The sequence below is a fragment of the Gymnoscopelus braueri genome (assembly GCF_963280865.1).
Source record: "Gymnoscopelus braueri genome assembly, chromosome: 3".
NCBI lineage: Eukaryota > Metazoa > Chordata > Actinopteri > Myctophiformes > Myctophidae > Gymnoscopelus > Gymnoscopelus braueri.
In genome coordinates this window covers 42,811,563-42,838,513 of record NC_137612.1, presented here as the reverse complement: position 1 = coordinate 42,838,513, position 26,951 = coordinate 42,811,563, and the positions used below count along the sequence as shown (strand labels likewise).

The 26,951-nt window shown below is 40.9% G+C and overlaps 2 long non-coding RNA genes across 2 annotated transcripts; both read left to right on the top strand.

The window, feature by feature from the left end:
- The first annotated feature begins 21,618 nt into the window (after positions 1-21,618).
- On the top strand, positions 21,619-24,715 carry LOC308082713. Its single transcript, XR_013932949.1, has 4 exons — positions 21,619-21,712; positions 23,215-23,283; positions 24,096-24,375; positions 24,634-24,715. It is a non-coding gene; the product is annotated as an uncharacterized lncRNA (long non-coding RNA).
- A 541-nt stretch (positions 24,716-25,256) lies between these two features.
- On the top strand, positions 25,257-26,800 carry LOC308083012. The gene is made up of 4 exons (XR_013932960.1): positions 25,257-25,494; positions 25,737-25,782; positions 26,314-26,374; positions 26,668-26,800. It is a non-coding gene; the product is annotated as an uncharacterized lncRNA (long non-coding RNA).
- Positions 26,801-26,951: the final 151 nt, after the last annotated feature.

The following is a 26,951-nucleotide window of genomic DNA, read 5'->3' as shown; positions in this document are numbered from 1 at the left end:
TATTCAAAAACTTTCAATAGCCTTGTAGATCTGTTAAAAAAATAAATTAAAAAAAACGTAAAAATGTGTGCAAATCTTTGAATATATATACATTTTTAAATCAAATCTTTGCTTTTGGGGGTCCCTGGAACAAAATATTTTGAGATGGGGGGTCCACGGCCAAATACATATACTTTTGGGTGGTCCTTGACATGAAATAGTTTGAAAACCACTGATACTATAGCATATAAGTAAAAAATAAAAATAAAAATAAAAACTCTTAGGATTTAGAAGACATTTGTAGAATTCCCCAGAAGCAAAGGTTTGAGTTAAAAATGTTCGCTTTAAAAAAATATATATATTCAAAGATTTAAACAAATCTTCACGATTAAAAAAAAATAATTGCAGATCTACAAGCTTGTAGCGCGGCACCCTGTGCCGTGCTATGAGCTTGTATATCTGCCATTTTTGAATAGCTCAAAGAATAAAATAATGGTCATAGCTAAACAAATCTAAAATGACACAGTATGCGTTCCGGGATTGAATAGATTAAGGTCAGGATATGGCTCTGGTAGGACAGTTTAGTCACCTCAAATTCCCAGAGTCAGAGTGATGTATGGTTTATAATCCAACATCCATTTCGTCTCTTTCTAGTGGAAACCTCATATGTCCAAAACTGTTACTTTTCAGGATTCAAATTCAAAAATAGCAACGGTAGCAGATCGACAAGTTCAAAACGCTTGTGAAGCTGCTACTTTCGTTAATGTATGAGAAAACACACAAAGTTAGAATATGGAGATAAGAGGTTTCCGCCCGACAGCGACGATTTGTATAATCCGGTGTCATGTGCGGTGGTTCAGCTGTTGATTACAGGGCAACCACACAAGGAAAGAGGTCCTTTGTTTTAATGCAAAACGCATAACACACATTTCAGTCAAATTGGCCAATAAATCCTCAACGCCAAGGAAATATCACAAGCTCATCGTGTTCGGAATGGCGCCATGCTGGACACATTTTAGAGGCTGAATTAAAGTCTGTTCCACAGAAACCTAGAAATTGATGTGAGAATCCCACATGGATCATTCTGACCACTCACTCATCTGGGACACACGGAAAATTGGAGCCTAATTAGAGTGGTGAAAGAGATAAAAGTGGTTAAAAGTAAGAGCGTGAAATTGGACATTCTGCATAATAGCTTTGGTACTGTAAGTATATTTTGATGTCAATGCTTTTGCACTTTTACGCAAGTACATTTTGAATACCGGACTTTTACTTGTAACAGAGTATTTCTACATTGCAGTATTGCAAAGTGTTCCGAGTTTCATAAAGTATAGGTTCAAACTCGCCAAATGTTTTAAAGAGCTGGTGCCATGTTTTTGCACTTTTTCTGTTTTTCATGTGTCTATGAGGTTGATAGAACTTCATTAAGCCCCCCGGTGGTGTTTTTATGGTGTTTTATGTCTTCTCTGACTATTTGGAGTTTCTTCCTGGAGGCTGAAACCTTGAGGGTCAAATGTGCCAATAGAGAAACAGCGCTTTAGTGACATCACAAAGCCATACCCTCCCCCTCATTATCATAACACAACAGGTGTGGGCATGAGGAAGAGGAGGGACTAGGACAGGTGGGTGGTGCTAAGGTGGTGGAGGAGGTGCTAAGGTGAGAACCAGGTATACTTAATGAACTGGTAGGTGTGTCTACATAAAAACAACATTTTAACACTTACTGTACACTTTCTTTTTGTTGAAAAAAATCCTTACATAATAATAATACCTTATGATCAGGTTTTAGGGTTGAAAAATATCATGGCACTCCATCTTTAACAAAGGTCTCGAATCCCACGTAGCTAAACTTGAAAAAGAAAAAAACAAGCTAAGAAACAAGGTTAATGGCATGCTCCTAATAGCAGAACAAAGCTTCCTCGATGACAAAATTGAGGAAAATCAAAGCAAACCACGAGAGCTTTGGAAGCTATTCAACAACCTACTAGGCTGCAGCAAGAAATTGAAAACCAGGTTTACAAACATAAGCCTCAAGGTGAATGACACTCTCACCACATCCAAACATGAAGTGAGTAAAATCCTCAACATATTCTTCACGACCATAACCTCAGATTTGGTTGAAAAACTACCCCCTCACTCTGGGTGCTATGGTGAAGAGTATGTTGACTCATTTTACGAAAAACAGGGTGTACGCAAAGATGATTTTAAACTCTCCCCTGTGAAAACAGAAGAGGTGTTTAAAAAATTGAGTGCTCTTCATCAACACAGAGCCACAGGCCTCGACAATATCCGCGCCAAATTTCTAAAAGACTCAGCCGCCTCCATTGCTCCAATCATTACCCACATAATAAACCTCTCCATCATACAGGGACGGGTCCCTAACGATTTCAAAAAAGCAAGGGTGACCCCTCAGTACAAAAAAGGAAACAAATTAGACCCTGGCAACTACCGCCCTATTTCTATTCTTAGCTCCATCTCGAAAGTCATGGAAAAAATAGTCTATGAACAGGTCGATAAGTATCTTGCCGAGAAAAATCTAATCTACAAATTCCAATCTGGTTTCAGAACAAACCACTCCACTGACACATGCCTTCTCTATTTGAACGACTCTATCAAACAAGATGTCGACAAGGGCAAATATTGCGGCATGGTCATGCTGGACCTCCAGAAGGCCTTTGACACCGTTAATCACCCAATTATGATCAATAAGCTCAAAGCAATAGGGTTTGATGATACGTCAGTGAACTGGATGAGATCCTACCTGGAAGGGAGGGAGCAAGTGGTGGAAGTAAACGGCACCCAGTCCCCCCCCTCCCTGTGACTTGTGGTGTTCCTCAAGGAAGTATACTAGGACCTTTACTGTTCCTGATATATGTGAATGATATGTCTTCAGCCTGCGACTGCAAACTGTTCCTGTTCGCAGATGACTCGGCCCTGCTAGTCTCGGACAGGGACAGGCTGCAGGTTGAGAAAACTCTCAGCTCTGAACTCAACAAGATCTGCATCTGGCTCTCTGACAACAAACTTTCATTACACCTGGGTAAAACTGAATCCATCCTCTTTGGGTCCAGTCCTAACCTTAGCAAGGCAGAGAGTTTCACGATCAAAGTGGGTGATGATGTCATCAAAAGAAAGGATGAAATTACCTACCTGGGCTCCATCTTGGAGGCAAACCTCTCTGGTAACAAAAACGCCGAAAAAGTGATCAAAAATGTCAACCAAACGACACGCTATTTGTGGAGGATTGATCGTCTAGTGACTCTAGTCAGTAAGAATACTCTGAAGATTCTTGCAGGGGCCCTCATTCAAGATCATTATGATTATGCATGCACTTCATGGTATCACAACACCTCAAAGGCCTTAAAAACAAGGCTCCAAACATCCCAAAACAAACTTGTAAGGCTACTTCTTGGCCTCAATCACAAAACCCATCTAACCCCTGCTCATTTAGCTAGGATTGGATGGCTTAGGGTTGAGGACAGAGTACAGCAACTTGCTATGGGCCTGGTCTTCAAGATACACCACAACATTGGGATCCCCCTGTATTTGTCAAAATACTTCCAAAATGTTAATGAAGTCCATGATCATAACACCAGAGGCAGCTCCACAAATCATGTTCAACCCAGATTTGGCTCAACTAAGGGAATGAACTCGTTCTCATGCTATTCATCAAAAATGTGGAATGCCCTACCAAAAGGAGTAAAGGAGTGTAAAACCCTACTCACTTTCAAAACTGCCCTAAAGATACACCTTCAGGAGGCTGCAATTCGAAAATGGCCCCTGTCTAAGTCTTAACCTACCCCCCCCCCCTCTTTCATTTTCTTCTTTTGTATATATATTTTTTTTCTCTCTTCATACCAGTAACCTGAAAGCTGATTGTATGACATTCTGTATAGTAGTGTGTATATCTGTCTGTCTCCTATATGTCATCATGATTTGTGTGCATGGGGTTCTCATCTTAAACAAGCTGCGTGCTTAATGAGTCTTCCAGTTTAGTAGACCTTGTATTGTGAATTTGTACTTCCATGTACTGTGATTCTCATGTCTTACTAAATAAAAGTACATCAATCAATCAATTGATTGATTGATTGAATACTTTATTAGACAGAAATGTAAACAGCACAGAGTTACAAGACTTTCAGACTAAAAGGATAACACAAAAAAGTCATGAGGGACTTGTTTCCTTGTTACCAAATTTTAACACAAATCTTCTCTTCTGATGGTCCTTGGCACAAAACATTTTCAGATGGGGGTCCACGGCCAAATATATGTCAATTTTGGGGTCCTTGACATGAAAAAGTTTGAGAAACTGTGAAAATAAATACATGTGGAGTGGTACTGGTGCCTGCCATACGCACACGCACACACAAGTTTACCCTTTAAACGCGTGTGGAGGGTGAGATAAGGAGAGGAGTGTCTGTCCACTCCCTACACCCTGTGTGTGTGTGTGTGTGTGTGTGTGTGTGTGTGTGTGTGTGTGTGTGTGTGTGTGTGTGTGTGTGTGTGTGTGTGTGTGTGTGTGTGTGTTCGTGTTCCAGCATTTCAACAGAAGGCTCATGAACATGCTCCAACCAGTACAACGAGCACACATTCAGTGTAAATGAGTGAATGTCTGGGACACTGGTTCTCAAACTTTTTTCATGTCAAGGACCCCCCAAAAATGTACGGTATTTGTCCACAGAAAATACTTTGTGCCAGGGACACCCACACAAGATTTGTGTTGTCGCTCTGGACAAAGAGAGTCTGCTAAATGCCTAAATTGGAAATTTGGAAAAGTTTCAAAAATATTCTCAAACGTTTTCACCTTTGTTTTCCCTCCAAGATTTGCTGCCGATAGGGTTGAAGTGGTTAAACTGAATATGATGCTATATTAACCCCTGGGACCCCCTCAAGGACCCCACTTTGACAGTACAGTGACGTGATGCTGTGAGCTGTACAGTATGTATCATCCACACCATCATTCACTGTCCTTTATTATGCTGCTGTTACATATCTGCTCTCTGCTCACTGCCAAGAGTTCACATTCCAACACCCCCCCCCCCCCCCCCCAGAGAGAGAGCGAGAAAGAGACATCTGATCAGAGAGAGACATCTGATCAGAGAGGGAGAGAGAGAGATAGACATCTGATCAGAGAGAGAGTGAGACATCTGATCAGAGAGAGATCTGATTAGAGAAAGATAGAGAGACAGACAGACAGAGACAAAGAGAGAGAGAGACAGACAGACAGACAGACAGAGAGAGACACAGACAGACAGACAGACAGACAGACAGACAGAGAGAGAGAGAGAGAGAGAGAGGGGTGGGCGTAGCAAGGAATTCTGGGTGCTGCTGCACACATAAAGTCTTGTCTTAACCAAATGAACTTTAGTCCCCCATTCTGGGGGGGTGGACATTTTGGCAAAAACGAGCTGATCTACAAGCGGCGTTGTGAGCTTGTAGATCGGCTATTTTCTGCAATTAGATTTGGTGTAAAGGGCAAAAAGGAGTGGACTCATATTATAGACACCCCAGGGTCCCTGCTACATACATAACCCCTTAAGCCCCATATGGTTTGTTTCTGTCTTTCTGTTATTGTGGGGAAAGTTTTGTCCGTATTGTGGGGAAAGTTTTCGCAATAAATAGCAGATGGACAAGCGTTGTGAGCTTGTCGATCTGCTATTTTCAGCAAAAGCTTTCCCCACAATACCGATGCTGGGGTTTAAGTGGATAATTAATGACACTAATAGCAAGGGCAATCTAGAGGAGTGGATTGTTGAGCTATCAAACCTTTCCCCTGTCAAGGACCCTGTCAACGTTGCACATTCCGCTGCTGCTTTGGCACCATCATGTGAATATATGGAAGTATTGCAATGAACTCTTAAAATGCTGTTCTGCTAGGGTCCATATTGCTACCAAATGCCATGTCCCAATCATGAATTCAAACTCTTCGTTAACCACAGCAAGAATGCCGGTCATCGTAGAAGACAGACAATATGTATTATTCAATATGTATACAGAAAAGGAAAGGTTTGATATTTTAAGACGTTAGTGACTGACAGAATCATCATGAGAGCATGTCATGGGCCGTGAAACTGTGACGCACATAGCCAACCTGTGTTCATTTTGACAGCAAATATTGCCATTTAAACCAGTGGTTCTAAACATTCATGTTTAGGACCCCCAAATGTATATGCATTAGCCCCCGCTATACAGTTTTCCATCAATACCAAAATAACTTTTAGTCATCCTTATTGAAGTTGACGTGATGCAAAACAGTTCTAGCTAAAGGATAACTTTAAGATTCAAATGTATAGTTTGGTGTAGTTTGGTGCAGATACGACTACATGTGGCACTGCATAAATAATAAACACCCATATTTTTTTTTAAATATAGTGCTTAAGACTAAAAATAAATTCAAACACTGACTATGCCACCTTTTGGGAGGTCTGGTCCTCACTATTTAAAACCAAGACAGGTTCAAATTGACAACTCCTGGGTAAAATGGCAAAGAACTAAAACGGAGGCAAAGTTAAAAGGTGAACACTTGATTTATTAATTAAAAGTACTAATACAAGAGCTTCTATCCGCCATAAAAAAAAAAATCACACAATAAAAATGGCTAACTAATAATCCTAAAAGGGTCCAACTAACTAATTAAAAGCATAAAAGAAAGCCAGCCAGCTGAAGACGGAAGGGGAGCAGCTCATCTCTGCTGTTGTCTCGGATATTTTAATGTCTGCAGTCTGGCTGGGGAGCCCTCCGTGCTGTCTAAGGATTGGTTCCTGTTGAATAGACTTGACTCTGGATTGGCCGATTAGCCCCACGCTGCTTTCCAGCCGATTCTTACCTAATCTACACGGCTGCTGTCCATAATCTAAATAAGTGTCCTGGGAAAACAGAACAAAACAGAAAGATGAATACACACACATACACACATAATACGAAGTCAAAATAATATGGAAAATCAGCACAAGCCATAAACAAAAACAACCAAAATTATACATGGAGATAAATAAGGCTGGCAAAGAAATAAAAATAACACATCCAAATAACATCATCACAGCAAAAGAAAAAAAATATTTTCTGCCGACTGACATAATGTATACTATAGTTATTATACTGATTATGTCTATTCAGGAATTTTAAAGGAATTGACTTCTTCAAAGAACTATAATTGCAAGCAGTTTCTCTGTACGATATGTCAAGTCGTGTTCACAAACCTCACAAAGTCTCAACATGGTGAGGACAGCTTCTGCAAGGCTTGTCTCCAACAGTACTGGGACAGCAGTACCGTCAGCGGGATCGTTCCAAAGAGCCTGACGCCCATCAATAGGCGATTACCCTCGGTGATCCCACTCAGCCCGTCCAGCAGTTAGATTGACCGTCTGGTCAATCTAACTTCTCTCGCCAATCTGGTCCACGCCTTGGTGACACTTTCTATGAATTGCATCATAGTTTGACAGCTGCCCGGTGGATTCTTATGTTTGTACAAAACAAAGGCATTGGACATACAGTACATATTTCAAACATAAATAACAAACTTGTTGGTCCACTTGCTGGACTTCCTGGTGAACGGATAATAAGCTATGGACTGGTCCAGTTTGTCCACTCCATTCATTGCAGTGTTGTACTCGATACACAGGCAGGCTTGACTTTTGTCACACAGGCACTCTGACCTCTCCGCCACACCCGAACGTCTCCCATCACGTCCGGAACGTTGTGACCATTCTGACCACGTGTGTGTGTCCCGAAATGCCATCACCATGTCTGTGTGACAAGCAATTCTTTCCCCCACTCCCAGGTTGTAAATGGAAGCATCCTGAATGTCTCGTGGTGCACCCCTGTACTTTCTCAGTGTCCCGCAGACATGAGTCTTCATGTCCAGGAGCCGGTCACACATGGTCACCGAGAAGTTATCCATAAAGAATCTAGAGCTGCAGCACCGTTGAGAGGACCGGGACTTGCCGTGAGGGGGATGCCACCACGCACACATCCCCGTCCTGTAAATTATAGAAATACACAATTACCATAAAATACATATACATTAACAATACATGTATTTACAATACATTTTTATTTATTTGTGAGTAAGTGTGATGTACAGAAAAATAAGCGTTTTATTCTTACCTCGACTGGTTCTGCCAACAGGTGTTGTAGGAAGAGATGTGGACTGTGCCTCCCTCACCTTAACATCTGAAATCACAGTAAAATATCAAATAGTTATGGTAAATATGATGTGCACAAAATCAAATCAATTATTTACACCCCCAGCTTGAATGAGCTGGGGGTGTAATAAGTAATAAGCTTACCTCCACTGCCATCATGTGGTAACTTGGTGACATCAGACGTTGCCTGCTGTGCACGCACTTCTGACTCAAGAGTCTAAAATCACAGTAATAGTTTGGTAAATGTGATGTAAGTGATCACAAAAAGATGAACACAAATCAATAAGGCATTTAGCAGAGACTCTTATCCAGAGCGAACATCACTCACCACTGGTGTAACCATCCCACGGTTCTGTAGATACCAGAGCCGCAGCTGAAATCTTACAGTCCCTCATCAAATCCAACCTGGCCTGCTCTACTTGCCATTTAGCCTGTTCAGTCTGCGGTTTCATTTTTTCAATCGCATATTGCGGTATCTAGCCTCACTCGGTCCTGCTCAGCTTGCACCATAGCTTGCAACTTAATTTGTTCCATCTGTAGTTCCATTAATTATTTTTGTTGGTCGAACGTCAACCCCGGCGTTACTACAGGTAAAGAAGGCACCGCCATTACGGCCTCTACCCGTGGAGGAGGAGTAGCCTCCTCTGGCTCTACTTGTTCCTCAACTGAGAACTCTTTTTCACATATAATGTTTCCTCAACACTGCCATTAAGGTCCCTTTTCATTTCTTATCCCCTGACTCAATTTTAATCCTGTTTCCCGTTTTTTTGTGCACTGAATTAACAGTTCCTCAGAAGGCGAAGCCTCAAATGAGTCAAGGGACTCTCCCTTCTCCATTTGTTTGTGCCGCGGGAGTCAATAGGCCGATTGTTTGAGCCGTGGTTTTGTGAATGGAGTGACATCATTTGGGAATCAATCCGGGTATTCCCTTGTAGTCCTGTTGGTTCAACGGTCTGTTGAGTAGAGACATAGCGATGTTGCATGCTTGTTTTTGTCTGGACTTTGGGAAATGCAGTAAATTTCTTGGGTTTGAATTCAATCTTTTTAGAGTTTGTTGGTTAAATTACATTACAGTATTTGATTAAGTTTGTACGGGTGGGGATGTTTTTCCTGGCATTATTTATTAGTTAACTTCAACCTCCATTTTAACCTTGATGGATTCATCGAACCCCACCAGTTCTTGGTCCTGGTGACTGATATTGTCCTAATGCGTGAGTAGACCATGTTTTTTCAATTCTTTTTTTTTCATTCGTTTTATTTTTTTCCATTTTCCCAAAGAATTATAGAAAATAAATGAAAATGGTAATTGAAAAACATGGTCTCCTCACACATTCTCACCAGCCAGGACCAAGAACTGAGAACTGTGTTTTTGATGAATCCATCATGGTTAAAATAGAGTTTGAAGTTACAATTGGTTTGTATAGGAAGGGGGCGTGTCTGATAAAATGAATATCAAATATCTAAATACTGAATTAAGCAACTTAAAAATTGTCTGGGGTGCTCACAAAAACCTGAATAGAGGATAAAATGACCCCAAACATGTTTGAAAGTGAAATATCCCTTTAAGATTACAAATGTAATGTTTTGCCATCACATTTAAGAGTAAATTGAAAAATGTCACATTTATTTGTACTAGATGGACTGCTTTACTACCGATGCACACGTAGTAAAAAGCAGAAGCCACATTTGGCTAAGGTAAATGTGTTTCATGCTTACTTTGGTGCTCAAACACTTTAATTTCCCCATGGGGATCAAAATAATGAATCTAAGTATCTGTCTATCTCATCTCTATATGATATCCATGTAGGTAGTGTTGTCGCCTGCTGAGGCATCTGCATGTTTCCATGAGTTCCATGTCAGTAGTATGTCACTGTGGTGTGTAGAAAACGCAGTGATCCACCGATACTACTGGCCTGGAATGGAAGCGGACATCCGCAAATTGGTAAGTTGGAAGGGTCAAGGGTCATCCAAATGTATATATTCTTTGTACATGCAGGCCTATTTATGCAGGCCTACTTCAGAAGACAATGCCAAATTGATTTTTTTTCATTATTATAGTTTACATTTTAAAATCAAATTGCGTTCCAAATCAAATGTATTATTAATGGAATTTAAGGTGAATTCCAGGCTCTGTGAAGCCCTCCACATCCAGAGGAGCTTTTAAGACCCCTAACATCCACAGACGAATGGCCTGGTGGAAAGAAAATGAACGGAACCATCCAGAGGTAAGTTGCATACTGCCAAATTGGCAGATACACCTACAGTACACAACATGAATGCTGTAGACTACATTAAATGCATCTGAATGTCTGCTATCATGTTATGTAATGTGGACATTTTCAGATCTCTGAAAGCCCTTTGTGCAGACCACCCCCATCAGTGGGACAAGTATCTCCCAGCCGCCATGTTTGCTCTCCGTACCAAAAAAAGCACCTCACCACCAATATACCCCATTCTACCTCCTGTATGGTAGAGAGGCCAGATATCCGTCAGAAGTTCGTGTGGACTATGACGTAAGTGGCTCCATTTGTTGGGGGGCAGTAAATTAGTAGCATAGCACCAAATCAGTTTAACCCCCTTTATACATTGGCTATTTGAAAATAGCCAATCTACAGTCTCACAACGCATTGCGACACGGTGTGAGCTTGTAGATCTGCTATTTTCCAAAATGTATGCCAAATGCATACCGATTTGGGGGTCCTTGACATGAATACATAAAATTGAGAACCACTACTGTCAATAGCCCCACCTGTTGTGTTTGTACCTTAGGTGACACCAGAAGAAATGGAGGGCTATGTGAGGTGGAAGGAGGTCTGTGAGGGGCTGAAAAAGCAGACCCAAGTGTATGAGGCTGTGCAGGGCAATGTCCAAAAACAACAAGACAAGGTCAGATAGAGGAAGCTGGAGCAGGGCTGGGATGACAACTTCACAGTTGGGGATGTGGTGTTGAAGAAGAACATCAGAGAAGAGCAGAGGACGGGAGGGAAAATGGCATCCGAGATGCTAGGCCTTATACCATCATCGACATAAAGGGGAAAGTGGTGTACTTGGTTGGGGACAAAAATTAGATGCTAATTGCTCATTTGGACCAGCTTAAACGCTACATAGAGTCAGAGGAGAGGATTCCAGCGAAGCTTCTTAAGCTAGCTGGAACCTTTCCTTTGGCTCGCCCCCCTCCACCACTTTCCCCTTTATCTCATCCTCTTGCTCTCCACCCTCCCCAACTGTTACCCAGTCCCTCCAGGACTCTTCTTGGCCGTGACCCTGCACTGCCATCATTCAGCCCACCCACCATCCTCGGGCCCCTCCACACCTCCTCCTGCCCTCCACCACCCACCATCGTCGGGCCCCTCCTCTGCCAGATCAGCAGAGGACCATATCACTAGTAAATCCCATTCACTAATGTGACATGAAGAATAATAATGCCATGTACAATTTTGAATGAAATGTTCTGAATTTCCAGTTTTCCAAGCAATGGGACGAGTCTAAAAAAGGGCAGCTCCTGTGGGCCAAATTTTGCCCATTTAAAGTCTTAGAACCTGGCACCGGGAGAGACATTGGACAGTGAATTAAGTCTTGTTTTGTGAGCAAGTGTTCTCATTGATATTGAAATGATTTTTAATTGTATTTATTTTTCTGTGTAGATTGTCAATGCCTACCATACGTGGGTCGCCCAAAAGGAGTATTACAATATTGGCAGTGGAGGAGATGACCCCAATATGGGACAGTTCAGCAAGGGAGGTGAGGTAAGGATAATGGTTGCTTTTAAAAGTGTCGAGGCCGAACTTCTAGTCATATTAATCGAAACCTATTCACGGTGTTTATCAATTCGTTTTATAAAAAATAAAATCAATAATATCCCCCAAAACGTGCATCTCGGTTATTCGATTAAAAGGTAATCTATAGAATCATTGTTAGTTGCAGCTCTAAACGGAGACAATGTTTAACTTGTTGATATTTTCAGGTGGACTTGAGCTTCCCATCGTTCGTATCAGAGGGAGCTGGAGACCTCATTACAAGGCTGCTGCGCTATCGTCCAGAGGAGCGACTGCCCCTGCAGAAACTTGGAACTTGCACGGTACATCATTAGACTTAAATGTATCCTTAAAATTTTTGTTTATGCCCCAAAAGACTGGATATACAGGTTTTGCAGCAATTGTAGAAATGTTAGACCTTAATTGTCAAAGGTTTAAGCATGTTCTAATCATGTATACTTAACATTGTCCAAAAATATATATTTTTTAACATTTTGGAAAAATGTGTCAATTTAACACTGAGGTGCCCACTCTTCCTTGGGCCCAACTATCCTTGTAATGGATGAGCTCAACAAGAAACATGTCGAGTTGGAGTAACTCTCACACTGTGACGATCGACATGACTTTGTCAGGGGTCAAGCCTGCCCACTTGGCTAAATAAGGACCAGAAAAACACCTGCCGTTATCAGCCTGACAAGCCAAATTCTAATACCCAAGTTATTTGTCATATCTTCCCTTGTGCAATGTTTAATTACAAAGCCTAAAAGGCAAAACAAATTATTTTTTTCCAATGTTCAATGACAAAAAACACAATTAAATCGTTAATCACAGAAATGGGTGGGTTTGTGCGTCTTGTGTGAATGGGACACTTCGCGCATGCATTCACGCACGTATAAACAGCAAAGTGCCATATTGTAGCCAAATACCTGGCCACCCGGGGAGCGACAGGCCGGCTCGATGCGCCTTAATTGCCAGCCCTTACCCAACGAGCCGTTCGGAGAAACCGCCATTCGAAGCGAAAAGCACTAATCTAACTGTAGTTATTACAGGGTATAGGACCAGTCACTATAGGTTCGGAGGAGCAGCAAGCTATCGAGGGAAGAATAATTTAGACCACAGACCATGGATAAGGTTTTGTAATAGCCCGAAAGATGGAAAAAAAATTGAATGGCAGATTAACAAAATGGACAGTAATCACAAACAAAACAAAGCTCACACAGGTAAGAATCACAGATAAGCACCTCCTTTATGCTCACACAGGATACCAAAAGTAGGCTACTGCCATTTGTATTCTATTTTAGTAATCCCAGCTGCTGAGCTACGGCAGTCTGTCTTGAGAGATTACTATTTATCACTAGTATTTTCCTATCCATCTATGGCAAGTATCTTTTATTTTTCAGGCTTAGTTCTAATTTTGGTACTGTATGCATCCATTTTTCGCGTTTTAGTATAACTTACTTAAGATTTCATTATTGAGGGTTGGATTTGGTAGCCAAGAAACCTTTTAACACAAAAAGATGGGGGTCCATGGACAATAACATTAATTTTGGGGTCCTTGACATGAAAATGTTGGAGAACCACTGGTTTAACCAACATTTAGGGAGCAAACCCAAATAAGCAACTACACTTTAGAAACAACAAGCCCAAAAAGCCACAACCACCAATATTTACAAGCAACTTTACAGAAAAACTTCCCAAAAAGGCCTAAGTCGCTTATAAACACTGGGTGTGACTATAAAGTTCACTGTTATGTCCATCCAGGTATGGGTAGGTGTGAATGCAGTGTGTACAGTGAAAGTGGCTAGCAATTAGCCAACTGTGAGTGATGAACTGTAAGCAGCAGTGATGTGAAATGACTAGAGTTGAGTCCTACCACACTACCAAGTGCTCAATCTCGTATTTCAGGGTTCTGCTTTGACGATCTTGATCCATTGAATCGTGGGTGCTCGCCATCAAACATCATCCAATGAGTGATATGCCAATATCACTAGAATCAATCCAACAAAAGAAAAAGACCTGGCCTGTTTAGTAAACAGTCATATATTCATAATAGGATCACATCACACCCTTAATATTTAGAAATTAAAAATAAAATAATGACAGATCTCAATTAAACTTCTACGTATGTTTACAATTGGCTGGATACACACTTAAATAAAACATTACCATGAAAGATAGACAGAGTGTAACATTGCTGCTGCTGTCACAATCACAGTACAGCTCAACTCACCAAGTCAAGTGTTCACAAAGTTCCAATAATCAAGGGTTCAGGACATCAAAATACAGCACTCTTCTCTCAAAAAGAGACCGGATCAACCACAAATGGCATTAAATGAATAGAAACCATTCACATTCATCAAATCTTGTATTTTTCCCCTCTGTTTTCTCAAGCTGTTTGTTCAACAGCCTTCTGTCTCCTGTTCTGTCTAGAACATTCTGTACTCTAAGGGCATGTGATTAGATGAATCAAATCACCTGGGCTAGTGTTTTTTCAAAGAGCAGTCTATTAATTGAGAAACCTCATTGGCCAATTGGTTCATTGGCCTAATCAGGGCTCTTAAAGAGACACTAACAAGTAGATGAATGTGAATACATGAAATAAACACACATTATCTTACTCTGTACAATTGTTTTGGACAATTCCTATTTAGTTCATCTTTAAAACTATTTTTTTGAGGTTTCTTTACTTTATTTTAACCTGTGTTATATCCTAATTCCATTTATAATCCTTATCCTTTATAAATCCTCATGTATAAACCGCGGACCCCTAGGCGAGGTTAATAAATAAAAACCTGGTTGGCCAAAAGCAGTTTTTTGATAAATCTAGCTTAAGTGAATCAGACTTGAAATGCAGGGACAGTGGAGAGAGTTCCATCAGAGTGACTAAAGAGATTTGACAATTTAGAATAATATGTAAAAGTGGAATACAAGCAATAGTGAAATTGCCTATACCTTCGCTTTCTGAAGGTAAATATGTCCATTAGTCTTACCCACATGAAAATTATTCTGTGTAATAAATTGGTCTCGGTCTTACCTGTTCTGTTGATTGCACGCCTACCGTAGAATGTGATTGTATAATATAATGATAAGCCACCACACACAAAATTGGAAGTCCATCAGGTCCCGTCAGTGGCCTAGCCATGAACGGAAAAACGTCATCTGTGGAATGAGGGATCAAAGAACAGGCATAACAAGAGTGGGGAGTAATTAACTTTATGTTCCATAGCCTTTGAAGTATCTTCCAGCCGCAGTCATACATAAAAATGGGCCAGAACTCAACTTATTTAATTAGTACAAATAAATAGCTAAAATAAGAAGTCTGCTAAATGTTCCTTAAAGGGGCACAACAGGTAAAGAGTTGGGGATGGGGGGTTTGTCCGTCGATTATGTCATGTACCTGATGTACGTTCACTGGTTCCCTCTGGAGGATGAATAGCCTCTTGGCCCTAATCACGCATAAGAAACGTCTCAAACTATGAATGCACTGAATGCACTGACGTAAAGAACGTACCAGTTCCTCACCCCCGACGTACGTCAATCCCCATCTCCGTCTAGTATGTACGTCACTTTAGTGGGTGGGGGTCAGCCTTGAAAGGTGAGACCCCACCTAGCCAAACAATAGATCACACTTTGAGTCCCTGATTCGATTTGCAACTGTATGAGCCAGCAAGGGGGGATGGAGACACCTAGACCTTCTGTCTCCCAGGTAAAACAAAGAGAATGCTAATTGTACCCCCCACCCAGGTCAGGGCCAACAGTCACCTCTGAAGCAAATGGATGATTCAAATTCTGATGTACTTCTAAGTCTCTGGATTATCTTCTATCATAAGTGTAGTAGTAGTGTTATCTGTGATCATGATGAGGCCTCCCCCAGACTGCTTGAGCTCGGTAGGGGAGCTGCCCTTAGAACCTGGACGGGTCGTCCATCACCAGGACTAAATGAATGCAGCGGTTGATCCCCTGGACTGGGCAGATACTCGAGAACCTGTTGATAATACTCAAAAACAAAGACAAACAAACTAATTAAGAAAAAAGTGCGCATTAACAACGAGTTTTCTCAGTGGAGTGCTAGACCCAAAATCCAGTATATACATCAAAAGTATGAACTAAAAAGAATCCCAAAAGGGCAGCTCATTATGAAACTGGCCTTCCGAATACTGTGAGATCATTGGTATGGATACATCATTAAACTGACCTCCTGCATACTGAGGGATCAGTTGTGGGGCCTGTAATTTAGATTTAACTGGCAGAAATAATCCTACAGCATCTAGTTCTCTAAGTTTCTTCAACAGGTCTACTGGTGATAATGAATGCACATTTGGGGCAGACAATTTCAGGGTGTGTGCTGAGGATTCATCCATGCCATTCAATATCATAGAGGCAAAGAACGCATCTGCTTCCTCATTCAATTCCAATTTAGCTTGATCACGCCAGCAGTTCTGGAATCTATCACCAGGTTTACGTTTACAGTTCAGTACATGGGTAATGTCCTTTCCCAATGCGGCATGCTCTTTTAGGAATGCCTCCATCTCCTCCACATGAGTGTCTCTATGATCTGAGTCTAACCACGGGTATTTGTCTGTAAGCTTAGGGTCCTTAGTGTCTATAGGCCCATCGTACTTGACTTTAAGAGTAGGACACTTTTCAATCAATGTGTCAAGTTTAATGTTTGGCATCAGTGTGGTAAGGATATAGCACAAATCCTTGCCAGACAGAACCATGCATCAATAGACTCTTATACCAATTAAGAAATCTAACATGATTCTCAAACACTTTAGGAGCATCATCCGTGATTTTAGACAGCTCAGCCAGTGACAATGGTTTTTCCATCAAATACTATCAAAGGGGTATTCAGGTCACATTCCATATGTTTGCTACTGTATATGGATGCCCCCAAAAAGGGGACTGGCGGTGACGCACTTGCCAGTCTATATATATATGCCGGGTATATTTTGTACACTGTAGGCTATACGACATTGACAAAAAAAAATATATCGTGAAAATAGCCAATCTACTACAAGCTTACAATACAACATGTCGCAAGCTTACGCATTGTGAGTTTGTAGGTCTTCTATTTTCGAAATGTTTAAAGAAAGAAAAGCGTTTTTGACAATACTGGCATGCCCAAAATAGGGACGGCAGGTTTAAAGTGGTTAACCTCTGTTGGCTGATTGGCAGATATACCACATGTACCTACATGGCAGAGGCAGGTTGGCTCTTTAGAAAAGAAGGTTTGCAACTCACTTATTTAAGTGAAGAGTTAACCACTTAAGCCCTATTTTATACTTTGTCGTAAAATGGTGCGGTGAAAACAGCAGAAAATAGCTTTTTTCACTATTTTGTGGTTATAAGATCTGCTATTTCTTGTGATTAAATCAAATCAAATCAAATCAAACTTTATTTATAAAGCCCATTTAAAACAACGGAAGCTGACCAAAGTGCTGTACAAGGTTGAGACAAACAAAGCATCAACGCAATTCAATAAGCGCCCATAGGCGCACAGACAAATACAATACAATATTGTTAAGACACAGTAGTGGATCAAGGGCAGTTAAAAGCCAGGGAGAATAGGTGGGTTTTTAGGAGGGATCTGAAAACCCCAATGGACTGGGCAGATCGGATGGGGAGAGGGAGGTTGTTTCAAAGTGCAGGGGCGGCAGCAGCAAAAGCGCGGCCACCCCTGGTCCTTTTATTGGTTGGTAGGACGATCAGTAATGACTGATCAGCAGACCTTAGGAACCTGGCTGGAGTGTATGGTTCTATAAGCTCAGCGAGGTATAGTGGAGCTAGCCCATGTTGAGATTTAAAAGCAAATAAAAGGACCTTAAAAATAATTCTAAAATTGACCGGGAGCCAGTGAAGAGAGGCCAGGGCAGGACTGATGTGCTCACGTCTTTTTGTGCCAGTAAGAAGGCGGGCCACAGCATTTTGGACCAGCTGTAGGCGCCTGAGAGATGACTGTTCTAGGCCGGTGTAGAGGGAATTGCAGTAATCGAGTCGTGAGGAAATGAAGGCATGAATAGCTATTTCTAATTGTGGTCGGGGGAGATAGGCCTTAACCTTAGCGAGAAGTCTGAGTTGAAAGAAGCTAGCTTTTACAACGGAACTGATGTGTTTGTCAAATTTGAAGGCGCTCTCCAGAATTACACCAAGATTGTTGGCAGAGGTGCAGATGTTAGATATGAGAGTGTCCAGGATGTTGGGGGGTGTGACGGTGTTGTGGCCAAATAATAGGATCTCAGTTTTGTTTTGGTTGAGTGTCAGGAAATTGTTGTCCATCCAGGTTTTTACATCCTGTAAACAGTCGAGTAGGGGTTGAAAAGAATTGTTTGAGTCCAGTTTGATGGGTAGATAAATCTGGACATCATCGGCATAGCAATGGAAGGAGATGTTATGTTTGGTAAAAATGGACCCGAGGGGTAGCATATACAGTAAAAATAATATTGGGCCCAGTACGGAACCCTGGGGGACCCCACATGTGAGGGGGCCGGGGGTGATGTGAATTCCCCCAGTTTGACAGCAAAGGTCCTATCAAACAGGTACGACTTGAACCAGGACAGGGCTGTGCCTGTGATACCGACCTGGTGTTCAAGGTGTGACAGGAGAATTCTGTCACGCCTTAGATTAAGATTGTGAATGCCATAGATTAAGAGTCTATGGCATTCACAGCTCCTAAGACTCCGACCTGGCCCTATGGCCACTGCACCTTGATGGTAGCGACACCTTGCTGGGGTGGGGGTGTGTGTGTGGGGATAGCGAAACAGTATCCCATCAACAGAAAGCAGCTGGGAAGTGGAGTGCGGGTGAGACTTCATCTGCTTACCAAATAGGGATTGGAAGGATCAGTGGCAGCAGTTGGAAAATCATATCCATCAAAAGCTTTTAAAATGTCTATGAAAATACTAAAAGCAAGTGAATTATCATCAAGTGCAGAGGTAACTTTTGTCAATAATCATCATGGAGTGATTGTTCTGGATACCATACTGGTGCATATAACACACACACACACACACACACACACACACACACACACACACACACACACACACACACACACACACACACACACACACACACACACACACACACACACACACACACACACACACACACACACACACACACACACACACACACACAATATCTGCCATGTGTACGAATGCTGATCATTTCAACAACACCTGTCAGACGGTGAAAATGTCATCATAATTTCTTGGAAACACTGCTTTTTTGTTGTTGCAACTTGAACCATGTAAAGTTTTCATAATAGCTGTGTCCTTCTTCACAGTCATTCTGCTGTCATGGTGACCTTTTCCCTCATGGAGTTAAAAGAGACTCTGCCTTATCGAGATGATTAGCCAATCAGTATCCAATTAATGAAAACACACCCGTTTAAAATAGCATTTTGATGCAAATTTCATGCCATATAGTACCCACAATTTGGTTAACACACAAATTACACTTATAAATAGATCCTTACGGAACTCTGGGAGTGTACACAATTGGAACCAAAGCACAGCACAGCATATCACAACACCGGACAGCACAGCACAGCACAGCACAGCACAGCACAGCACAGCACAGCACAGCACAGCACAGCACAGCACAGCACAGCACCGTATCACATCCACTCCTTTCCCTTTCCCCGAACTGGAGAGAGGGCTCGGCGCACATGTGTGTGTGTGCGTGTCCGTGTGCGTGTGCGTGTGCGTGTGCGTGTGCGTGTGCGTGTGCGTGTGCATGCGTGTGTGTGTGTAACTGCATGAGAGAGAGCAATAGAGGGGCAGGGGGGTTAGAGAGAGAGGGGGAGAGAGAGAATGAGTATTAGGGGTTGCAGATAGAGTACGGACATGAGGAAGTAGAGTTAGTGAATAAAATAATTCAAACGAGAGGCCCTCTACAGATCTGGTCAATGGAATTTTTCTATTGACCAGATTTTTCTAGCCAAAAAGTGTATTTTAGACGTGAGGTGGGGGGGCTCTGAGTGTGGGGGGCTCCAGCAAACAAGAACAGACAACAATGATGAGAGTAATAAGCCACACCCTCTGACCTAAGTGTCATCTGATAACAAGGCGTTTGAAAGAAAACAGAACTTCAGTTCAGATCTGATCTCCAGCTGTTCACCCCTGCTCTACATGATACTCTACAATGATCTAAATCAGTGTCTATCAACCTTTTTTGTGCCAAGGCACACCTGGCATAGCCAAAAAATCCCAGGGCACACCTAGATATACGGTATATATAATTATATATATATATACGGTATATCTATATAGACACACTAGGGGTGTGCCGATTTTCACATTTCACGAAACGATACGATATTGGGCACACAACTTCGATACGATTTCGATACGATACGCACTTTTTTATCATGAAAATAAATGGGGGAGAAAAAAAGCAAATGCAAACAAATATTTCTGTTTTTGCATTATTCAGACATGCAAACTTGTAGCTTTTCAGCTTCCACTAGCCGTTTTGAATCCAAATAGGGCAATAGTGTGACACCTGACCCGAAAAAAAACAGCATGTTGTCACCCTTTTCACCTCGGGGCTGTTTGCATGCCTGATTATTATTATTGTTTAAAAAAAAAAAAAAACTTTTTTTTTTTTTTTCAAACCTCCTTCAAACGGCGCGGCACACCTCAGCAGCAGCCCCGGCCCAAAATTGGGACGTTTGCCAGGGTTGATATACACTGATCTAAATGATGTAATGATACAACAGGGGTCGACATTACTGTAAGGCTTGTCCCACTTGTCCTGACAAGTAATAAATCATTAAGGACAAGTCCATTCAAATTTTACTTGTCCGTTGGACAAGTTGAAAGTTTTTTTTTAATTCTGGGGGAGGACCCCCAGACCCCCCTCTTGGGGGTTGTGGTTAGTGCATTCAATCATACAGAGATATTCACTTTTAAGTAATGAATGGTTATTATTAAAGATGGGTCTTACGTCATCAAATCAATTTCTGTAGGCCTACTTTTAGCGGTTTAATGGGTGAAATTGTGCCCATCATTTTCCAATGCTAGTACAGCAAGCCTGATAAAAGTATCAAACTCACAAAAAAAGCTTTGTTGTAAACCCTTTCCAGTGAAAGTGTATAATGTTTATTTCGCAATGTTGACATTGAAAATGCAATGTTATATATTGGTGTGTGGAAACACACATAACAGAAACACTGTAATTAGACACCGAATTATAACACCAAGATAATGAGGAGGAGAATAAGTGGAGGTTCTGGATTCTTGGTTTTATACTCCTTTTAAGGCTCACGACATGATGAACACGAATTATTAAAGAATATTCCATTTTAGATTATAGTTTTACCACAGGAACTTAAAATTGTATTATCAGAGTTACCTTCATGCAAATGTGTGTGATAAGCATAGCAAGATCTGCTGTGCGCTCAGCAGGAGCGGATCAGCTTCTGATTGGCTGAAATAAGGAGGAGGAGGAACTGTGAATCTAGAGTGTGATTTGAATTTACTGTATAAATGCTCCTGCAGTTGTGATTGCAGGGTGCTGTATTTTGACCAACTCAGTTTGCCATTTTTGTGAATACTCTTGAAGTTGATCAATACAAGACTTGGAGAATAATATCCATCGGATCTCGTGCCTTCTGTGCTGCTACACTTTCATTGAGGTTTATCCCACGGTATCCCCCGGAAAAGTTACTTCAGGTTCTCAACGGGGCTCCCGACAGATTCAAGCGCAGCTCTGAATCTGTTCTTGAGAGATTAACGAGACAGAGACAGAAGGAAAGAAGACAGACGGACAGTGAGCAAGAGAGAGGGACAGAGGACAAACTTTTTGTTTTGGAAACTTCTGACAAGAGTGAGTAAAAGGATTGACACACACACGCTTACAGTATTGATTGATTGATTGAATATTTTATTTGGCAGAAAGTACAGTTAAAACACTTTGTCTAAAAGGTCCTTGCTGTCTTGTTTCCATTGAGGTCCTTCTTGGTATATAATTCATAAACATATAATATTCATAGACCGGATTGCTTATTGTTCTCACGGAATAAATGTCAACTCTAGTTACAACTCTGGGGAGAAAAGTAAACATGTGAGGATTTATGATGAGACAGAAAATAGTATGTTTTCAACTAGAAATGACAAATTTAGGAGATTTTTCTTTTGTACTCAAAGTACATTTTTATACCAATACTTTTGTACCTTTACTGAAATACATTTTGAATTGACTTTTACTTGTAAGGGAGTATTTCTACATTGCAGTATTGATACTTTTACTTAAGTAAAACATGTGAATACTTTTTCCACCACTGGTTATGAACAGAACTGACTATATATTGGCTTGAGGTGGCTAAAGTGGCCAACGTGAAATCGCGCAAAGACACCCGACTTAATGTTTTGAGGGCAAAAATAATAATAGATAATGAAAAAACTGAGAAAAACCCGAAAAAAATGTTTAAGAAATTAATAAATAACCGCATTAAAACCAAAACATTTTCGCGCCTCATGCACGCGCCCCCACTTTCAGAAATCTTGTCCCCCCACCCAAGAATCCTGTCATCGGCCCTGTTTAAACCTAAAATATAAAATAAGATATGTAGCACCGGCATTTTGTTTTCAAAGGTCAATATTATAACAATAATAATAATAATAATTAAGACCTTAAACGATTCCAACAGTGTGTGTGTGTGTGTGTGTGTGTGTGTGTGTGTGTGTGTGTGTGTGTGTGTGTGTGTGTGTGTGTGTGTGTGTGTGTGTGTGTGTGTGTGGACAGAGTCATTTAGGGTCAATGTGGTTCTATTTTATGGAGGCGTGTTTTTTCTAGATATCCACAGTGAAATGTGCAAATTATATCATTGGATGCCTGTGTACCATGTTAATATCCGCAGTCTGTTTATTTTACCTTGAGTTTTTTAAACATGCAATTATGAGGGACACTAAATAAGACTAGAGCCATGAGAATGATTATTAATTATATATTTTCAAAACCTTTCATTATGTTGTTGTTAATGTTCACCTCTGAAACAACATCTAACCAATGAGATCCAGCTATGAGAACGAATCCTATACCAGGCAGAACCTTATCTTCGCTGTATCTCCTACCTACACTGTGTCTCTCTCTCTCTCTCAGCTGTCCAACTGTCTGTCTCTCCTACACTGTCTCCCTCTCAGTTTTCCTACTGTCTGTCTCTCCAGACAGTGACACAGTTTCCCTCTCAGCTTTGTCTGTCTCCCTCTCATCATAATTCAAGGAGAATGCACATTACATTCATAATGTGTTTTATGTTTGCATTTCTCTGTCCTCCTCCCTCCTCTTTCTGACATTCTCTCGCTGACATTCTCTCTCTTCTTTCTCAGGTGGTTATTGTACACCATCTAGTGGACACTTTGTGGAACAACAAACTTCTGTAAAGGACACATCACTTGGTATGTTTATTGACACCAACATGATCAAACCAAACTAACTGAAGGCCAGGGTTGAGCATGTTTAAATACACTGTAGATGTTTACTCTATGTACAAGTAATGCAGGCATTTAGTACTTTTGATTTTGATTCAAAGAGCTGAATCATTAGTCTCATTTTTTCCATTCTAATGCTACATTTCAATGTCACCATAAATGTTTGTACAGATCCTCTTCAGCAAAACCACCTCAGTTATTGTGTGTAAATTGTGCATTTATATAGCAAAGTGTTTTGCAATGTGCATTACATTCACTCATCCACACACACACGCACGCACGCACGCGCACACACACACACACACACACACACACACACACACACACACACACACACACACACACACACACACACACACACACACACACACACACACACACACACACACACACACACACACACACACACACGCGCGCGCGCGCTCGCATCAACCGGCTCATCAGGAGCAGTTAGGGGTTCAGTGTTTTGCTCAGGGTCACTTTGACACTGACCCAGGAGGAGCTGCCGATGGAACCGGGAACTTTCCGATTATAAAAGCGCCTGCTACCTCCTGAGCCACTATGGCCCCTTTGTTCCATCTAATGTAACATTCTATCCAATCCATAAAGTAACTGTGTTCAACCTGTGTGACGTTGCTTTCACTGTTCTGTTAATATATGCAAATACATTTAATTACATTAATCCACATAATTTCCCTAATGTACATAACTTCAGTGTCTTCACACTCAAAGCATTAAGAGAATTAATCTGATATGTGAACATTTTGTGTTTGTACCAGGAATCAACCATGACAACACTTCCCGAATGTATCTTCAAAACTCTGAACGAGTTTGGAAACGAGGCAGAGTTGAGGGAATTCAAGATGTATCTGCGACAGCATGTTAACCTTGAAGGCCAACCGCCAATCGCAAATGGGAAACTGGCACCGGCTGACAAGATTTCAACCACCAATCTGATTGTGCAGACCTACACCAATCATGCAGCTAAGATCATGGAGAATGTTCTGGAGAAGATGGGCAACCAACTACTACTGGCGTCTTTTAAAAAAATGTCCCAAGGTGTGTGAATAGAGGGTTTTTATGATGATATAATATGAAAGCCCTGTAGATTGTAATTGGAGTTTCAGAGACATCAGGTGCTATATATATACTGTTTTTTTTATCATGGCCACAAAATTATTACATTCTGTGCTAAGACGTTTTACTCATTTGAGCACCTGGTTGTCTTTCCTGCTGTAGATAAACAGGCCATAGACAACAGTTAATTATGCAACACAAATGTTATCAATTTAATATTAGACCACCATGAATCCAGAGGCGCTGACCCACCACTGCCCCGGCACCCTCCAATCAAGACTGATGCACTGCCAAGTTCAGCAAGGAGAGCAGTCACCACCGATGCTGAAACTTCTGAAAGTGAGCTGACACTATGAACAGATGTCTTGTCTACAGTAAACTGATTACATATAGGCTGTTCACTATGTTTATGTTATATCTGTAGTCTGATGTCACACATTTAATAACTTTAAAAAAAAACATGTTTTATCATGAGTTGATGGTCGTCCACTCGTTTTCTTCATTTATAATTTTAAACACATGCAGCATAGATTTTAATTTTGATTACAGTATTACTGTACGTCTCACCAGTGATGAGCGAGAAAGCGTTTTTGTTAAATAATACTTTTGTTCTTCTTAAATATATATAACACAATGAACAGCCTGTAGTCTGTAGTTACACAGTTAATAATGTAAATATGTTATTGTTATGCGATGATGCTCCTCCACTCAAAACCCAATAAATGAATGTGAGTAAGCACCAACTTACTGTATATATATATACCCTATCTTAACAAGAAACGTGTTTAAATATGTCTCATCCACAGTCTCACCCACAACTCCCTTTTTATTTCCCTTATGTTCAGTGATTAAATTTGTCGACGATCAAGAGGAGGAGCTGAAAGCTAGAGTGAACATGGTCGAGCCCATCCTGGATCTGCTGGTTAGGGACAACGCCATCACAGGAGAGGGTCGTGCTGAAGTGAAAGCTCAGCCTACCACCATAAAAAGATTGAGGAAACTCTATGAATTCCTGAATAACGAAAGAGCCAAAGTTTCCTTCTACAAAGGCCTGAAGAAACATGAGGCGTTTCTTCTCGACGAGCTGATTCGGAATCAGAAGTCACAGTAATTGTCATTTCAATACATTTTTAGGTCAAACATTGTATTAGTACAAGAGAATGTACTTTTTCAGACCATGATGTTATAGTGTTCTCAAGTATAATTCTCATTTATCCTCTTTCTATTTCCAAGATTTCCACATTTTAAATGTAATGTATTCCTAATTCTTACAAATAAGAATATGTGTATTTAACCCAGGATTTTCATTAACCAGCATTGTGTGTGTGTGTGTGTCTTTCTAGACCCTCATCTGATGAGGTTGATCATTCGAACTGGGAAAGTACTACTGTGAGTAAAACCATCTCCTCTACAGAATAATCACGCACACTTAACATTACTGATTGTATGAAAGAACTGGAACCTGAGAACAAACTACTAGCAGAGAAACACTGTCTCACTTGTAAGACATTGAACAGTATTAAGACATACAGTAGGCCTAGCTACATCTCTCACTGCTTGCTCTCCTATTGAGAGAAAGGTTATCAAAATATATTGATCTGGAGTCATAGGCCTATTGATATATCTGCAATGATTATACACCACATTTCAGCCGACTGTCATTGCTGTTTTACACAGCACTATTTTCCTACTGCATAATAGTAAACACGATTTTTTGACTTTTATAACACTTTGTTATTTACAGTTTTAACTCAGCAGCTTGCATATGATGGAAATGAAAGCTATGCCCCTGCCCACAATGCTCTGCTCTGAGCTACATTTTTAGGCTAGTTATCTTATATGAAATGTATAATATGACATTTGTATTAAAAAATCTATTTTGTGTGTGCGTGTCCGTGTGCGTGTGCATCGGTCCGGCAGAAGGAATACTCAGATACTCATAGCGAGCCGAAAAAACAACCAGGAACTCTGGAAGATAAGGGTATGTATCCTTGCTTTGGTGATCTGATATAATTTGTGAGTGGAGTTAATAGTTGGTGATAAATAGTCAGTCAGTCAGTCAGTCAGTCAGTCAGTCAGTCAATCCATCCATCCATCCATCCATCCATCCATCCATCCATCCATCCATCCATCCATCCATCCATCCATCCATCCATCCATCCATCCATCCATCCATCCATCCATCCAGAGAGAGAAGTTCCCAACTTTACTCTGCCATATTATTTCACATGTTTGTGTTTTAATTTAATGTGAAAACTGTTTGATTTCTTGCAGCAAAATCCGGAGGAGCGGCTGCATCTGGCTCATGTGAGTGCTGTTTAAAGTTAGTTGATTCTAAATGGAATTTAAATCCCATTCAACTTGTTTTTATGTATTAAATTGACAAAATAACATCTTGATAATATGTGTAGCATTTCTGTGTTATTACAAGACGCAAACATACCTGCTTTGAAGACAATGCCATGTCATTGCCTTCTACTAACCCAACCACAAGTTATTATGATAACTCAAAATGTTTGTGGTTGTAATTTAACCCTTTAATTCACAAATAGCAGATA